The following is a 14,997-nucleotide window of genomic DNA, read 5'->3' on the forward strand; positions in this document are numbered from 1 at the left end:
GAAAAGACCCTGATGCTGGGAAAGATTGAAGGCAGGAGGAGAAGGGGAAAACAGAGGATGAGATGGTTGGATGGCAACACCGACTCAATGCACGTGAGTTTGAGCAAGCTCCGGCACATGGTGAAGGCCAGACAGGGAAGCCTGGCATGCTGCAGTCCATGGGCTCACAAAGAGTTGGACATGACTGAGGGACTGAACAACAACATACCTAAGAACACAGCCATGAGTTGATAATCTCATCAGAGGATGAGACCAAGACTTGGAAAAGTCGATCACTTTTTCCCATTACATATCTAATAAGTAGCAGAAGTGAAGTGAAGTGAGGTCGCTCAGTCGCTACTTACTAAAACCCAAGTAATTTAATTCCAAAGCCCATGCATTTAATATAAACACTCAAGGGCTCTGGACTAGTTTTCAATTCTGTTGTAAAGAATTATCCCAAACTGGGTGGCTTAAAACAGAAGTTTATTGTCTCACAGGTTTTGCAGGTCAGAAGTCTGACATGGTTCTTGCTGGGCTAAAATAAAGATGCTGGCAAGTGTGTCTTCCCTTCTGGAGGCTCTGGGGGAGAATCTGTTTCCTTGCCTTTTCCAGTTTCTAGTGGCTGGGCCCCCCTTCCCTGGCTTTTGGTCTCCTTCCTTCACTTTGAAAGCCAGCAACAGAGCATCTCTCTAATCTTGCATGGATGTTCACATCTTTCTCTGACCCTCCTCTTCTGCTTCCCTCATTCACTGTTAAGGACTCTTGTGATTACACTGGTCCACTCAGATAGTCCAGGAGAATCTCCCTGTTTTAAGGTCAGATGAGAAGCACCCCTATTTCCATCTTCAACTGTGATTCCTCACTGCCATGCAAATTCATGTATTCACAGGTTCCAGGGCCCAGAAGAGGGATATCTTTGGCCGGGGGAGCATTATTCTGCCTACCACAGTTGCTGTGATATTTTACTAATTTTTTTCTCTGCCTCTTACATATAAAGATCCACCTGCAGATGACTGGCTCAGGGAGGTGTGCCTTCTCTCCCACCTACTGATTGACTTCCTCTTCCCATTCCCTGTGTCAGAGATGCCATGACTTGGCATCTGTCTCTAGTCACTAGTCTTGGTTCCAGGATAATTCAGTCAATTCTACTGCAGGAGGAGACCATGGTGACAGGCATCTTGGGCCATGCAAGTTCACTAGGGGAAAATTGCTGTTCAATTCAACTCCTATAATAAGAGTGTTCAAGAGACTCAGGAATGATACTCTAAAGGTAAATGAATCTGATATCAGGCTTCGGTGCAACCAAGAACCATCTGGGCTTTGGGAGCTATCAGCCACATGTGCTTCTGACTCTCCCAGGAGGCAAGAGAGCCGAGCAAACAACCAGAAGAGGACAGAGTCCTGACCAGAAGCTTGGCCTTGTCCTCCCTCTCTTTCTTATTCATCATCAGTAACCAAAGTCCCTTTTAAAAACTCAAAAGAGGTACACGTGTGAGGGCAGAGATGCTACGGGACTTCACACTCTTCTGTAGCAGGCATAGAAAAGGCAGCCAAGAGGTAGCTGCAGAAAGCTGAGCAGACAGACTAGTTCCCCTGCTGGGATCAGCTACACACACGAAAGTGAAGACGTGGGGTGGGAGGGTGGGGGAAGGACAAACATAAGCATATTTTCCATTATTTTATCAGTTAAAATAATAAGAGCAGCATACTACTCAAAGCAATCTACAGATTCAATGCAAAGTTAAAACTGCTCAGTCGTATCTGACTCTTTGTGACCCCATGGACTGTAGCCTGCCAGGACCCTCTGTCCGTGGAATTCTCCAAGCAGTTCTACTGGAGTGGATAGCCATTCCCTTCTCCAGGGGATCTTCCCAACCCAGGGATCAAACCCAGGTCTCCCCAATTGCAGGTGAATTTTTTACCATCTGAACCACCAGGGAAGCCCAAGAATACTGGAGTTGGTAGCCTATCCCTTCTCCAGGGGATTTTTCCAATCCAGGTAATTTGACAGGGTTTGCATTGAATCTGTCCAAGCTGATCACGTTGGGGTCATGTCAGGGTCAGCTTGGACAGACTCAATGCAAACCGTATCAAATTACAATGGCTTTTTTTTCACAGAATAAGAACAAAAAAATTTTACAATTTGTATCAAAATACAAAAGACCCTGAACAGCCAAAGCAATCTCGAGAAATAAAAATGAAGCTGGAGGAATCAGGCTCCCGGACTTCAGACTATACAGTCATCAAGACACTATGGTCCTGGTACAAAATAGATATATAGGTCAATGGAATAGGACAGAAAGCCCAGAGATAAACCCATGCACCTTTGGTCATTTAATCTATGACAAAGGAGGCAAGAATATACAATGGAGAAAAGACAGTCTTGTTACAGTGGCGCTGGGAAAACTGGACAGCTATATGGACAGGGAGGCCTGGCGTGCTGGGATTCATGGGGTCGCAAAGAGTCGGACACGACTGAGCAACTGATCTGATCCGATATGTAAAAGAATGACATTAGAACACTCCCTAACATCATACACAAAAATAAACTCAAAATGGATTAAAGACATAAATGTAAGGACGGACACCATAAAACACTTAGAGGAAAACATCGGCAGAACACTCCTTGACATAAATTTCAGCAAGATCTTTTCTGACCCACCTCCTAGAGAAATGAAAATAAAAACAAAAATAAACAAATGGGACCTAATTAAACTCAAAACATTTGCAGAGCAAAGGATAGCATAAAGAAAACAAAGAGACAACCCTCAGAATGGGAGAAAATATTTGCAAACAAAGCAACTGACAAGGGATTAATCTCCAAAATATACAAACAGCTCAAGCAGTTCAACATCAAAACAAACAACTCAATGGAAAAAAGGGCAGAAGACCCAAATAAACAGTTTTCCAAAAAAGACATACAGACAGCCAACAAACACATGAAAAGATGGTCAACATCACTAATTATTAGAGAAGTGGCAATCAAAACTATAATGAGGTATCACCTCACACCAGTCAGAATGGCCATCATCAGAAAGTCTACAAACAATAAATGCTGGAGTGGGTGTGGAGAAAAGGGAACCTCCTACACTGTTGGTGGGAATATAAATTGGTATAGCCACTCAGAGAAGGCAATGGCACCCCACTCCAGTACTCTTGCCTGGAAAATCCCATGGATGGAGGAGCCGGGAAGGCTGGAGTCCATGGGGTCGCTGAGGGTCGGACACGACTGACTGACTTCACTTTGACTTTTCACTTTCATGCATTGGAGAAGGAAATGGCAACCCACTCCAGTGTTCTTGCCTGGAGAATCCCAGGGACGGGGGAGCCTGGTGGGCTGCTGTCTATGGGGTCACACAGAGTCGGACACGACTGAAGTGACTTAGCAGCAGCAGCAGCAGCAGCAGCCACTATGGAGGTTCCTTAAAAAATGAAAAATAGAACTACCGTGTGACCCAGCAACACATTCCTGGGCATATACCCAGAGAAAACCATAATTCAAAAAGATACATGTACCCCAGTGCCCCAGTGTTTACTGCAGCACTATTTACAATAGACAAGACATGGAGGCAACCTAAATATCCATCAACAGAAGAATGGATAAATAAGATGTGGTACATGTACACAATGCACTACTACTCAGCCATAGAAAGGAACAAAATAGTGCCATTTGCATAGATGTGGATGGATCTAGAGACTGTTATGCAGAATGAAGTAAGTCAGAAAGAAAAAACAAATTTTGTATAATATCGCTTATATATGGAATCTAAAAAAATGGTACAGATGAACTTACTAGCAAAGCAGAAATAGAGACACAGACATAGAGAATAAACTTCTGGATACCAAGGTGGGAAGAGAGGATGGTGGGATGAATTAGGAGATTGGGATTGACATACATGTGTGTGTGTGTGTGTTACTCACTCAGTCATGTTCGACTCTCTGCGACCCCATGGACTGTAACCTGCCAGGTTCCTCTGTTCGTGGAATTCTCCAGGCAAGGATACTAAAGTGGGTGACATATATACACTATGTATAAAATAGATAACGAATGAGAACCTACTGTATAGCACAGGGAACCCTACTCAGTGCTTTGTGGTGACCTAAATGGGAAGGAAATCTAAAAAAGAAGGGATATATATACATATATAGCTGATTCACTTTGCTGAATAGCAGAAACTAACAATACTATGAAGCAATTGTTCTCCAATTAAAAATTAATTAAAAAAATACTAGCAGTCATTGTGGTATGTGGTAAACAATAACTTATAAGTTAAACAAAAAATATTTTGTATCATAATTTAAGAAATAACAATACACAATTAATGGATTTTTCTGACTCATTATTCTGCAAACTCATGAACTCATCAAAATGTATATTTTTAGCAACATTATTTTCAATCTATACAATGGAAGCTGGTATAAATAGCTTGACAGAAAGGCAAGATTGCAAACAATGTTTGTTAATATTTAATTTTGACAAGGATCTTTTTTCTGATGCAACTTTTCTTGTTCCTTTATGGCTATTTTATACCCTGTGACAACACTGGGGTATATTTCTGATTAGTTATTTTAAAATACAAATTTTAGCACATCTAGAGCTGATGATTCTCATGGAGCAATTAATGAAAAGGTTTAATTCTTTATATGAATTAGTTCCATGTAAATCTGAATTTAATTTTAAATGTAAATTTATACAATGGTATTTTAATGTTTATTCTGTTATTTCCTATAAATTGTGGCGATCATAAAAGAAATAAAAAGTGACTTCAAAATCTGCATACAATTCAAAATATCTGTTTATACATTCTATAGCTATATCATCAATTTTAAGGAAACTTTCATTTTGTATCTTCCTCATTAACAAGTGGTGCACACAAAAATAGTGCACCTCATTAATAAGGGATGTACATAAAGTAGTGTTCTATTTCCACGGACAATGGTTAACTGTAATTTCTATTTCCAAGGCCATGGATGTTTGTTTCTGCAATGTTTCAACTTTGAAAACCAAGGATTTTTAAATCTTTGAAGAATTCTAATAATTCCTTGATAAACACTTTATTGTAATGCTCATGTGTGTGCTTTTATTGTGAATAATTTACTAATAAAGTCTGCTGTTCGAGCACTAGTAGCTTCTGTCTCGAAATTCGGGTAGAGAGTTAATATCTGTGCAGATGCCATTGAGACAGGCTCCAGGGACCATCCACCAAGCTGGTCTCCCAGAGGATCCCATGGGGAGGCCCTCTTCTTTCCCAGGGCCACGCCCACCACTGCCACCCTCAGAACCCACTTTTGTTGTTGCTTCTGTGTTGTGACACCATCATGGCCACCAATCTGGGCCAAGGTCCCAACCCAGTCACTTTGGGGCCCTATGGGTTCCCAGACAGTCCTCAAGCACATGCTTTGAGCCAACAGGCCAATTGTTCAGCACCCACACCTCCCAACCATCATGCATTTGAATGTGCACACACTACCACCTAGCATATCCCTGCCATACACACTCCATGCATGCTCATTGTCCCATCAAATCTCACAAACACAGTATAAAGATAAAGCTGTTAATTTCAAGACAGTGGCAGCAGAGCATTAAACCAAGCGTGGAAGTCTTCTAAGCACAGGGCCCTGCACCACTGCATGGGTCACCAGCCCATCAAGCCAGCCCTGCCCCAGCCTTTCAAAGCAAAGAGAAAGGCAAGAAGGGTGAGATGGGGTGAAAACCAGTGACAAGTTCTTTCAAGATGTTACAACAGCAGGGGTTCCAGCATCCCAGGAAGTCACCATATACATCCTCCACCCACATCTCTTCTACCACACCCACCAAAGTCCATCCTGTTGGAGTCACTGTCTAGACATGGGAACCACAGCAAAACATGGCAGGGACTGCTGGCTGTCCATCCTCCTGTGCTCTCCATGTCTTCCGTAACAATGGAGTTTAAGGTGAACCCAAGATTGCCGAACTGAGGACTACATTTTCCAGCCCCATATTACTAAGTGGTCCACAATAGAAAATAAGCAGATTCTTCTACTTTGCCTGCTTTAAAAGGGACTTCCTGCCATTTATTTCCTCTCTTTGCTCTCCTACAAGCTGAAGCACAGATACAGGGTTCAACCAGCTTCTATCATTTAGACAAGGACTGTGGTCTAAGGACTGGTGAAATAAATATATAAAATAGATAACCAACAAGGACCCACTATATAGCACAAGGAACTATACTCAATATTTTGTAATAACCTATAAGGGAAAAGAATCTGAAGAAGAATATATATATATATATATATATATATATATATATATATATATATATATCTGAATCACTTTGCTGTAGACCTGATTCAAAACACAACATTTGAAATCAACTATACTTCAATAAAAAATAAAATTTAATTTAAATTAAAATTTAAAAAGACAAAAGCAAGAAGTGAGTATAAGAGAGACACAAAAAAGCTACCAAATTCACTCCTCTCAACCCCACAAGAGCCTGGAAGTAGAAATAAGTTCACCTTCTCACAAGATTAACTTTACAAGCAACAATACACAATGAATCAGTGCAAGACGGTTTTTTAAAACTCAAGAAGAAAATAGGCTTCTACTTTGAAAAAAAATTAAAAAGCAAAAGGAAAACAATAAACCTTCTTGAAAGCTATTGGGAATAAAAAGAGATAATGGAAAACCTTGAGACTTAATTAGGTGTGGAGAAAATCTGGTAATAGATGAAACTGCAAAGGCAGACTTTTAATTAATTACTTATCTCTAGAGTCCTGTTTTCAGAGATTGAACAATGAATAAGACAATAAAAAAGACCAGAAAAAGGAGGCAAAATAGTGAATATCTGCAGAAAGATTTCTTAAGTCTGGACAGGGTAATATTTCATTTGTTCAGCATTTTTAAGGAAGAAAATATTTCACATAGAGAAAAATTCAAATAGCTAAAGTGTTTCTCTTCAAGATTCCTAACATCTTTCATAATTTTATTAAAGCTCAGTAAAATAGAACAATTGTTCTCCACCTTATTAAATGGAGAATGCTAAGTTATAACATTTCTTTGCTGCCCCAGGGTCTTTACAATGAGCATCATTTCTCAGTGCCAGGCGGAGAGTTACTGGGGGGAAATCAGGCCCTATGCTAAGCTGCCTAAAACTACTGCCTGCTTTAGGCTCTTGCCATAGTTGCGTCCAACTCTTTGCAACCCCATGGACTATAGCCTACCAGGCTCCTCTGTCCATGGGATTTTCCAGGCAATAGTCCTGGAGTGAATTGCCATTTCCTTCTCCAGGGGGTCTTCCCAATCCAGGGATCGAACTCGGGTCTCCCGCATTGTAGACAAACGCTTTACCGTCTGAACCACCAGGGAACTATATATCAGTTCAGGGGTCAGCATCTCTACTGATGTAGAGATACCTGCACCAGTAGTTCTATCCACCTTCATTTATAATTTTTTGCCATTAATTACGGATTTGGGAAACCAAAAAAAAAAAAGAAAGAAAAAAGCCAGTTTTTAGATTTGTTTCCAAAGTAAAAGTGAACATGCTATGAAAGACCTTGGGAAATATTTTTAATGGTAGAGTGAACATCTGTTTGGTTGTTTATCTTTTATGCATTTTTATTTTTTAATTATTGATTGTGTTCTGAATAATTTGGGCGGTAACCTCTGGATAAGTGAGCAGCTGATTTATATAGAAATTACTGAACTAAAATAGAAATAACACAGGAAAAGAGATCATTTTGCTACAGTGGAAAGAGCATGGAGCTTTACCAAAACTGGGTTCAAGTCCCAGCTCTGCCTCTGATAAGCAGTGTGAACATTCATACCCACTATAGACAGGTATTCTGAAGACTAAAACAAAATAAGGCAAAGTGCCTACCCCTATACTTGGCACATGTAGAGCTCATACAGGTGAGCTACATTATTTTAAAATCATGAAACACGTATGGAAATTTTTATGTACATCTAACATGCTCAAGAGGGATTATGAAAAACCCAAAATTCAATCCATAAGAAAAAAAAATCAATTTTAACTTATTTTAGGTAAAATAGAGCTAATTAGGTTTTTGGAATTTTAAAACTGGAAGAGACTGGCATCCTACAGTCCTGCCTCTCCCTCTCCATCCTAAAGATGAGGAAATTTGACTTGGCCAAAGTCACAAAGCTAATTAGAAAGAAGAGGCAGAATTGGAGCCCAGATTTTCTAGTGTCTAATCCAAGGCTCTCAAGCAAATACATATTAATCTAGAACAGAAGTTGGCAAATTTTTTCTCTAAAGGACCACAGAGTAAATTTTTTAGGCTTTACAATGAATACAATCTCTATTTCAATTGTTTATGCCATCGTGGAGCAAAAGTAGTCATAGATAATATGTAAAAGAAAGGGCATGGATGTGTTTCAATAAAACTTCATTTACAAAACAGGCTGCAGATTGTATCTAGTTCAGGGGTTGTAATTTGCTGTTCCTAATCTAGAACAAACTGACAGACTCTTTAGATAAAGGAAAATGATGGGTGTGATTTCAAATCAACATATTCATACAGTAATCTATTCATACAGTAAAAAACTGGATGACAATAAGAGAACTCAGAAAGTTGATTTTAAGAGGAACTAAAAAGCCTCTTGATGAAAGTGAAAGAGGAGAGTGAAAAAGTTGGCTTAAAGCTCAACATTCAGAAAATGAAGATCATGGCATCTGGTCCCAACACTTCATGGGAAATAGATAGGGAAACAGTGGAAACAGTGTCAGACTTTATTTTTGGGGGGCTCCAAAATCACTGCAGATGGTGATTGCAGCCATGAAATTAAAAGACAATTACTCCTTGGGGCTTCCCTGGTGGCTCAGAGGTTAAAGCGTCTGCCTGGAATGCAGGAGACCCGGGTTCAATCCCTGGGTCAGGAACATCCCCTGGAGAAGGAAATGGCAACTCACTCCAGTACTCTGGCCTGGAGAATCCCATGGAAGGAGGAGCCTGGTAGGCTACAGTCTATGGGGTCACAAAGAGTCGGACACAACTGAGCGACTTTACTTTCACTTTCACTTTACTCTTTGGAAGGAAAGTTATGACCAACCTAGACAGCATATTCAAAAGCAGAGACATTACTTTGCCAACAGAGGTCCGTCTAGGCAAGGCTATGGTTTTTCCAGTGGTCATGTATGGATGTGAGAGTTGGACTGTGAAGAAAGCTGAGCGCTGAAGAATTGATGCTTTTGAACTGTGGTGTTGGAGAAGACTCTTGAGAGTCCCTTGGACTGCAAGGAGATCCAACAAGTCCATTCTAGAGGAGATCAATCCTGGGTGTTCTTTGGAAGGAATGATGCTAAAACTGAAACTCCAATACTTTGGCCACTTCATGCAAAGAGTTGACTCATTGGAAAAGACTCTGATGCTGGGAGGGATTGGGGGCAGGAGGAAAAGGGGACGACAGAGAATGAGATGGCTGGATGGCATCACTGACTCGATGGACATGAGTTTGAGTGAACTCCAGGAGTTGGTGATGGACAGGGAGGCCTGGCGTGCTGTGATTCATGGGGTCACAAAGAGTCGGACATGACTGAGAGACTGAACTGAACTGATATATATATATATATATGCATATATATGTTGCTATTGTGACTAATATTTTAAATGATGTTTGATAAGAATCAGTCCTGGCCTTAAGACCATTATAATTCTTGAGTAATTATTGGGATAATGCAAGAAAGAAACTAAGAAAATAGGAGGCCTTTCAAAGAGTGGGGATTTTAAATGATCTTGTCTAAATAAGATCCATGAAGACAGCAAAATAGTAAATGTTAAATGATATAATTTATTTCAGTTAGAATATCTAAAACATAAAACACTAGGGAAAAAAACCAAAGTTCTCTAACCTGCAGAAATTAATACTGAAAACATATCACTATCTCACCAAGGGAACATCTTTAATATCAGAATCAAGATTATGATCATGGAAATAGGAATCATTTACCAGAAACAAGAATCAAAGAGTACGATCATGGACATAGGAATAATCTACTAGAAAGAAGAACACACCTAAAGTATATCTGGCCTTGTGTCAGGACCGCCTGGTGATACTGGTTTGATAACATAATCTTCTTAATATTCTTTAGACACATAAAGGGAGATCTCATGGAAGAAGGTGCCCAAATGCCTTTTCTGCTCCATTAAGAGCTAGTGCAAAAAAAAAAAAAAAAAAAGCTGCAATAAAAGGCAGGGGCCAATTTCCTATTGCTAAAAAGTATGACAGATTGGAATAGGTTTGCCAAGGAATATTGTTCAAACTTCCTCAAGGGAGCCTTTGAGAGTAGTTTAAACTCTGCATCTGTTTGGCATAACGTATCCTCCCTGAAGTGAAAGGAAAGAAGTAGAAGACTTTTTTTCAACATCTGAATTTTAAGGAAGCTATTCAAATTGTCATTTGACATACTCAATTGAACTAAATGTAGTACTCTGTTTTCCCTACTGTTTATGTTGCTGCCTAGTAGTAAATTGGTTGTATAGAAAGCACATCTACCCTTGGAGGCGCCAAAGAATAACCCAATGATATATGATGAAAATGAGGTTCATTACAGCATGCCAACTTGCTCCCAACATCTGTTCAGTTTATACAATGACTCATTTGGAGTATTCAGTGCTTAGTGCAAACAACTGTGATTTTCCAATATTTGATTTGTCCTTGGGCTTTCCACACACCTAGACTTTGGTTTCACTGCATGATTTTGGAAGAAAAAAGGCATATGAAGTTGCATCAATAAACAAGAGAACTGACTTGCAAATATGAAAGTTTTTTCTTTTATCCAATGTGTTTTAATTATTTGCCTTCGTAAAATCAACTCTTTAAACAATGACACATAGAGTTGTATAAGCGACTCTATAAAATAACAAACATGATTGTATATGTACACAACTTCTGCAACTCAAGAGTTCCGAGTCAATAGGGTTATATTAGTCAAAAAGCATTTAAACACCTTTGTTTTCTATCAGAAACACAATTAGAGTCATTGCCTGGGTATTTTAGTCCAGTGTCATTTCCTTTTTGATCCAACTCTATGTTAAATCACAGAGAACAGTATTTTTCACATATATATGTGTATATATATGAATGTATATATAGTTCTTTTACTATTTATAATTATTATTAATTACATAAATGATAATTAATGATTTATAAATTGCAATCAGTTATAACTTATAGCTAAATACAGCTATGAGAAAAGTTTCAGTTTTCCAACCTAGATAATAGGCATTTATTTCTGTGCATCAGCTTAAAAAAAGATGGCTTCAATTATCACACAAGAATGCTAATGCTTTACAAATATTACTAAAAAGTAAATGAAAATAAGGCCACTTTTAAATGTTAACTGAAAGGATAATGTGTTGGAAAAAATAGAGAATATATTCTCTACAATACAAAGTAGAGAAATCCCTATTAGCTCTGATGTTATAAACAAAATTCCTATAGAAATAATATTACAAACATCACAACTAAAGCAAATTAAAAAAAAAAATTAAATTGGCCAAGTCCAAAAAGATGCTTGCCTTTGAAGAAGACGACAAGTTGCAATTAGTTTCCTGAAGGGAAAAGTAATGTTTTTGTGTTGAAACTCAGAAATCTCAGAACCATGGATTTTTCTCATTTATTTTCTATTGTAATGTCCTTCAGGGTTTTTCACAGCAACAACAATGGCTCTAATAGACAACTCAAGCATGCAAAACCGGTACATATTCAATTTTACCGGTTGGTGAAAAATGTTTTTTCTCACCCACAGCTTTGACCAGGTCACCCCACCCCGCCAATGGCCTCACCATTGTTCTCCTTATCAAGTGCAGACTCCCAATTCTCCACTTCAAAGGCCCCCTCCAGTTTTCCCAGCTTTCATTTCCTCTCTCACCAGTTTGTATTCTTCCAGCAGAGAAATCCTTCATTCAGCCCTTCCTTTCACTGGCCCCCATCCTTCATCCATACTATCTCTCACGCCTCCAAGCAGGCTCAGATCACTTTCCACAACCTACTTCTTTCCTTCAAATGAAATCTAAGTTAAACATGTGAGGTAAAATGGCCAACTGCTTTTATTTCCTTGGTTTTATTTTGTAATCTAATGGTATTTGCCCTGTACAAAAAATATTGGGATCAGGAGCCCAGTGACAAATTTCTCCAGTATTTTAGTCATTCAGGTTCAATCTATGAGACCTATATGAGGCATGACACAGAATAAAAGATAAAGCATTGGCATGACATTTAAATATAGGGGTAAAGAGACACCCTATTACATTTTGTGACTGCTGATTATAGGAGTTACAGTTGATATTGTTTAGGGAATCATGCCAGGACTGGAAGAAACTGAGAAGGCTAAGTACCAGATATGAGAGGAACAAAAATACAGACAGCCCTGTACACAACATAAGAGTGATAAACTGGCAATGAACTTTGGAGGGGGAACAGAGACAGCACAGGGGAGGGAGAACAAGGCTGCAAATGAGCACAATATCCCAAGTAGGAATAAGGGTAGACTAGAGTTCAGCCAGCCAGGCAGAATGGCCTTTGGGCATCTGCTGCTGCTGCTGCTAAGTCACTTCAGTCGTGTCTGACTCTGTGCGACCCCATAGACGGCAGCCCACCAGGTTTCCCCATCCCTGGGATTCTCCAGGCAAGAACACTGGAGTGGGTTGCCATTTCCTTCTCCAATGCATGAAAGTGAAAAATGAAAGTGAAGTCACTCAGTCGTGTCTGACTCTTAGCGAACCCATGGACTGCAGCTCCTCCATCCATGGGATTTTCCAGGCAAGAGTACTGGAGTGGGTCGCCATTGCCTTCTCCGTTGGGCATCTGACTCAGGCGTCTGACTTGGCACCAAATGCTAAGATGGACACACAACATTAGTGACACAAATCACTATCTCACTAGACTTAGCTTCTCAAAGTCCATTCCCCCTTTCTGTAATATACATTGCTATCAGTTTGTTTATTTTGTTGCTCATAATACTAATCTTAATGAGACTCCTAGCTGCAATGTAAAAGCCCGGAATAATTCCATGCCCTTAAGTTACTTTCTTCATTGCTAAAAGCACCTTCATTCATTCTTTCATTCAAAAACATACTCAGTGTCATGGTTGTTTTGTCAAGAAATATCCTGAAATGATGAGCCTCAGTGTCCTTATCTTACAGATAAGGATAACAGTATACATCCACTATATTACGTAGAAAATTAAGTGGAAAAAAAAAAAAAGTAACTTAAATGAGACTTAGTAACTGGCACCCAGCATGCATGCATTAAGTTAGTTATTATTATTTTTGGTGGTGCTATTGTTATTACTATATCTATTGTTTTTAACAGATGACAATTGTCACTGTAACCTAACTTGAGCTGTAAACCAATAAAATCTAATTTTTAAACCAAACATGTTTATTTACACACATTTTCTATTTTCCTATAGAATATAATGCACCATGCTCTTTATACAAACAATTTCCCAGAGTCCCAGTGTGACTTCATTCCAATTTTCCTGAGGCTAGTAGGGCACCAACCTGTTTCATAATCAACTGGGGAAAAAATAAGAGCAAGGAAAGAAAACAACTAAAGCAGAAGATTTAACATTCCTTAGTCTGTGTTATAGTTAAAAGATGAGTCAGGTCATTTCTCACAACTCATTTGAATCTCAGAGGAAGACAGATGACATCAAAACCGTTTTTGCAATTTGCCCTTTAAATGTCCTGAAGTCTGTCCCCTTTCTGCGTCCTTCCTCTGTGCTTCACATTCACCCTCCATAAGCTCATACACCTTATTTGATTTCGGCCCAACACATGCACCCAAGCTCTTGTTCCCCCAGCTCAAACCTCTCTCCTGGTACCCTCCATGCAACGACCTAACCAGGAAATTCACAAGTCCAAATGGTTCTTTCTCCCAAACTATTCTGTTCCCTGTAGCCTCTACTTGGACAAATGGTACAACCACTGAGGCAAGAGACAGATGGGCCCCAGGCTGAGCAGCTGGAGTTTGTGCCTGTGGACAAATAATCCAGGATGAAGAGAAGGAGGCGCTGAGCCCTGCCCAGATAAAAGACAAAGACCACATATTTCTCATTCTCAAGGTCAAGAAGACCTTCCCAACTATACATGCACAGAATGGCTCCTTGGAGATCAAAAGAGAAGTGATGTCAACCTACCCATAAGCCTCTTCACTAGACTCCATCTTGGCTAAGTGATGAGTGCAGACAAATGGGAGGACCTTGAGATACACCAAATATGAACTCAGAACCGGGTAAAGCAAGATGACTGATCGAAGAAAACTCAAAAGAAATAGTGATTCAAACTACCACAAGAGTGGAACTTTCTCTCCAAACCAGCCTGTGTGTGCCCATTCATATGTACGCTTTTTCCTCCTACTAAACACTTTACTTGTTTCATTACTTTCCATTTCTTTGTGGAAAATCATTTTCTGCAAAGCAGTATGGGACAGGGCCTTGTCACTGGCCACTGGTCTAGCGGTGAGGATTCAGCACTCTCATCGCCGCAGCCTGAATTCAATCTCTGGCTGGGAACTAAGACCACCACCACCTTCTACCTGTTCCCAACCAAACATTTACTAATTATCATTCCTTCTGCCTTTTCCGCTCCCCAGTGGATCACAAATCTCCAGTGTATGAGTCCTTCAGCACAAGGACTTTGCCGTGTTTACTCCTGAAACCCCAGTGCCAGAAACAATCCCAACACACGGTAGGCATGCCAAGCCCCTTTGCTGCACACATGAATGGCACATAGGTGATGCTCCATAACTGCTGAAAGAAGGCGTGAGTGCATTTCTTTTAAGCCGAGTTCCCAGAAGACAGAAGGAACATAAAAATAATTCCCCTTTACCTAAATTTTTCTAGTAATCTGCTCTTCTAAATGGGCTATTGCATCATATGAAACAGTTGGTTTTCTATCAGAACAACAAGATAAATATGTATTGTTACAACATTCAAATGTTAATCCCCTGGCTGTTGAGTTTTGCAATTAAGCAAGAAACTTTCCAGTCTTCAGATTGTATCCACAAAA

The 14,997-nt window shown here is 39.7% G+C and overlaps 1 protein-coding gene and 1 non-coding gene across 5 annotated transcripts in view; one reads left to right on the top strand and one right to left on the bottom strand.

The window, feature by feature from the left end:
• Positions 1–14,997, bottom strand: part of CORIN (corin, serine peptidase) — a 268,724-nt gene that overhangs the window by 123,588 nt on the left and 130,139 nt on the right. The gene's annotated exons all lie outside the window — the stretch shown is intronic.
• Positions 8,793–8,865, top strand: TRNAS-GGA (transfer RNA serine (anticodon GGA)). The gene has a single exon. It is a non-coding gene; the product is annotated as a tRNA-Ser (tRNA).

Source organism: Bubalus kerabau, chromosome 7, assembly GCF_029407905.1.
Source record: "Bubalus kerabau isolate K-KA32 ecotype Philippines breed swamp buffalo chromosome 7, PCC_UOA_SB_1v2, whole genome shotgun sequence".
Classification (NCBI taxonomy): domain Eukaryota; kingdom Metazoa; phylum Chordata; class Mammalia; order Artiodactyla; family Bovidae; genus Bubalus; species Bubalus kerabau.